Consider the following 4,164-nt stretch of genomic DNA (forward strand, 5'->3'; position numbering starts at 1 on the left):
ACACACACACACACACACACACACACACACACCCTCCGATACTAGAGGAATACAGAGATAGAGAGAAATGAGTGTTCTAGCTCAGTTGCAGCTGCATGTCCTGGAGATGGAGACCAAATGCTTAGACCGACTTGCCTCTACAGCACTTTTTATACTTCTGTTGATTTTTTATATTTTTGTTGACTTTAAGAGCAGACATAAAATAATGTTAATTCTTCCAGTCATTCATCTTGTATTTATTGATCTGAGATACAAAGAAGTAAAGTGACTTTCCCAATGTCACCAGCTAATTAGCAGAGTCAGAACTATAGCCCAGGTCTCCTTTTCCTCTAGCTACCTAGGGCAATGCTCAGGGAAGATGATAAGTTTTGTTGTGGGGATGGTGGTTCAGTGGGGTGATGGTGTTGTTGACAGCAGTGGCAATAATGATGGTGTTATCGTAGGTAATAGTGACATTGTTGATGTTGATGATATGGCAGTGATGATGTGGTTGGTGGTGGTGATGATGGTGGTATTAGTGGCTATAACAGGGTTATTGTAGTCATTTGTTGTCATGGTATTGATGGTGCTGATTGTGGCAGTGGTGAAGTTCTTGGTGGTAGTAACGGCACAGATAGGGTTTTGGTGGTGGTAGCAGTGACGGTAGGGGTTAGTGGTGGTGGTAATGTGGCAGTGTGGAAGAGTGGTGAGTGTTGGAGATGAACTGGAAATGGTGGGTAAGATCAAAATCCAGGTTTTAGGAAATGCAAAGCAGTTATTCTGGTTACTTTTCCGGCATTTATTTTTCTCTGGTTATTTTTTTTTCTTTCTTTCTTTATCTCCTACATTTTTGATATCACAGATACCTGCTTTCATCTAGGCGTTCTCTTTCCTTTGGATCTGCTTATTGTGTCTAGAATAAAAATACATATTATTAGAATAGCAGGCCATGTATCTTTGCTTTGCTTTATAAATCATGAGCATGTTCTATTGTTATGGAACAAATGCCTTTATTCTAAAAAAATGCAGTCTTTTCAGAGCAAGGCTCTTAAATCTCCAGGAGTTCTTTTCAACTTGTGTGTTGCTGCACATGACCTAACAAGCTGCAGTTACAGGATACCCTGAATGGAGAGACTGATAGCGGCTATGATAATGACCCATGGGATGTGTTGACCTCCCTTCACCATTCTGTCCTCAGCATTTCAGCTCCTGTGGGATGAATCCTGCCTCCTTCTGATGCTGGCATTAATACCAGAAAAAGTTCAATCCAAATGGGTATCAAGTGGTGTATTTTTGGAGACACTGGTAGGGCTGTTATCATTGTCAGGCCAACTGCTAGTATTGTGTTTGCGTTTCATCTCTGGCTGCTGTCTTATTCAGTTTTTTGTTGGCTTTTTTTTTTTTTTTTTTTTTTTTAGCTGTGTGGGTGAGCACATGGATGGCATGCTGATCACATTTCCAGGCCGCCATGGGGCGGAAGTAGAGCTAATAGACTGGATGAAAGAGGAATGAGCCAGAGCAATGCTGACAGTCAGCAAAGCCAGGTCAAGTAGAGCAACCTGGAGCGTAACAGAGAAATGCAAAGTCCAGCCCTTGAGTCCAAACAGCAAGTTGCACAAGGATGGCAGGTAAGGGCCTCAGCCTGAATCTGGGAGACAGAATCAGGTGCTATGGTTAACTGCAGCCTTGAGGTGGGAGATGGCAGCCAAGAATGTGAAATTTGGGGTGGTGGTAGAGCTCTGTTCTGGCAGCTTTCACTGGGGGCTTGGGTTGAGGGTTCTTCACTGCATTTGACAAGCAGATTGAATAGAGGAGAGAGGTCAGAAAGGTGGGGCTGAAGTAGGGTTTTGAAATGTCACATGAATCTTAGAGTGGGAGCCCAGACACCCACAGCTCTGGTGAACTGTCATTGGCTAAAACATGATTCATTATAATTTACAGAGAGCTCAACTAGCAGTGGTTAGGTGATAAAAACTTGACTATCTCATAAAACAAGATGTCTGGAAGTAGGCAGAAGGTTTGTTTATGATGTTTCAGAAGCAAAATTTGGGCAAATGTGCCAATTGGTAGGTTACCTGGAAGTCAATTTTTGGTTCCACGATAGTCAAGATTTCCGCATAACCATAGTTATCTGGAAATGGAGATGTGAAGCAGAATTAGCACCCACCTGGCAGGGGCATAGTAAAAGGGATTCCTGTACCTGTCGGGAGTAGGAGAGACAGGGGAGAGAACAGGCTTTTACACTGACCTGTGAGTTTCCTTCCAACCGGGAGAGCCCATGATTCTAGTAATTAGTTTTTCCCCTTTGAATGTTCATTAGATAATTATGCTAATTAGAGATAATGTTTCTACTGAGTGAGGTATAATTTCAAGTTGAACAGTATTTTGTATCTTTAGCATCATTGTATGAGATGTGGGGTTTGCTGTGGACTTGGGTCTCTACTGTACCTTGTTTATAACTGTGACTTGCACAAGGACAGAGTTAGGAGCAACGCATTCTTCCATGAGTTAGGTTATGGGTGACATGCATATGGCCCACTGAGTACCGACTCCCGGGGTCCCATGAACCTTGTTAGGCTTGCCACACTGAGACACAGTATCAGCTAGGCAGAACCTCGTCTTACACCCCTGATGTTTTATGCCCAGTAGGATAGCAGCAACCCTGTATGGATCAGGATATCAAAGAGAGAAGGGTGAATCCAGCTGATTAAAAGAAATTGCTTAATTTCTCTCCAAATGAGAAATTTCTCGTGGGTTCTGGTGTTCATGGCAAACATGATCTCTCATCTAATGTCTCTGAAAGCTTCTTGGACAAAACTCTTAATTTTCTGCTGTCATTTGGTAAAAAGAAGGAAAGGACTTGAAACAAACACTGTTTGGCCATTTTCTTTCCTCTCCTCTTTCTATACTGCTACTACCTGATGTAGTCACAGCAGTTCATTTTATATTAGAAAACCCTACTCCCTACCCCCAGTGATTGCAGGTGGGACCAGCCATGTTCATCTGACCCTCAGATTCTCTCCTCAGGGAATTTGGAGTTGGGACATGGAGGAGCTAATTAGTTTCTGCTAGATGTCTGGTCATTCTAAACAGTGTGGGTTGCTACCTTCTACCATGGGCTTGGAGAAGCCTACAGGAGAGGTGCAAAAAGAGATCATGTGGCTAAAGAGAGAGCCAAAGGCCTCATCCACCTGCATCCACCCGTGCTATCAGTCCCTGAGCCCAGCTTCCTCCAAGACCCCTGACCGTTTCCTAACTTCCTATTCTGTGCCATACCTCAGAGTCCACCCTGCAACACCACCCCCATTTTGTTTAAGCTAGATTGCATGGAATTTTTTTTTTTTATAGGAACTTGAGAGAGATCTCCTTCTTATAAGGGCCTAATGGGAAGCTAATATGAATTTATAAAGAACTTTATTGTTTTTTCCACATACAAAATGATAAAAATGTTCACTGCTACAAAAAAAAGGAGCATAGAAATGTACGTCTTAGAATGTGAAAATGGCCACAGTCATCCTCCTTAGAGAAAATAGTTGTCGATAGTTTGGGAGTGAGAGCAAGGAGTGAACACACACAGGCATGAACCAGCCTTTCCTAGGCTCTGACCAGGGGCCAATGTTTTTCAAAGCACTCTGGCGTGATTAACTCCTTCAATCCTTGCCATCAGGCCATGGCATGGGACCAGTACCCCCTCTATCTACGGATAAGGAAACTTAGACGCAAAGAAGTTGAAGGGAGAGGCAGGATTCGAATCCAAGCAGTCAGGCTCTGAGCCTGGGCTCTTAACCGCCATGCCATATGAACTCTCATTTTATTAGGCTGGTGCAAAAGTAATTGCAGTTTTTGCCATTGAAAGTAATGGCAAGTAATGCTCCTTTATTTGTTGCCTATTGCTACGTAACAAATTACCATGAAATTACTGAGGAACTCATACACATCTATTATCTCAGAGGCCAGACACCACTTAATGGCATCCTTCGCCTCAGGGTGTTTCACAGGTCAGTAACCAAGGAATCAGCCAGGGCGGGAGCCTCATCTGAGACCCCATTGAGGAAGGATTCACTTCCAAGCTCACACAGTTGTTGGCGGGATTTGGTTTCTTGTGGACTCTTAGACTGAAGACCTCAGATCCTTATGACTGTCCGCTAGAGGCCACCCTCTATTTCTTTTTATGTGGGCCACTGC

The sequence above is a fragment of the Sapajus apella genome, unplaced genomic scaffold (genome assembly GCF_009761245.1).
Source record: "Sapajus apella isolate SASKATOON/1434 unplaced genomic scaffold, GSC_monkey_1.0 scaffold23, whole genome shotgun sequence".
NCBI classification, from domain to species: domain Eukaryota; kingdom Metazoa; phylum Chordata; class Mammalia; order Primates; family Cebidae; genus Sapajus; species Sapajus apella.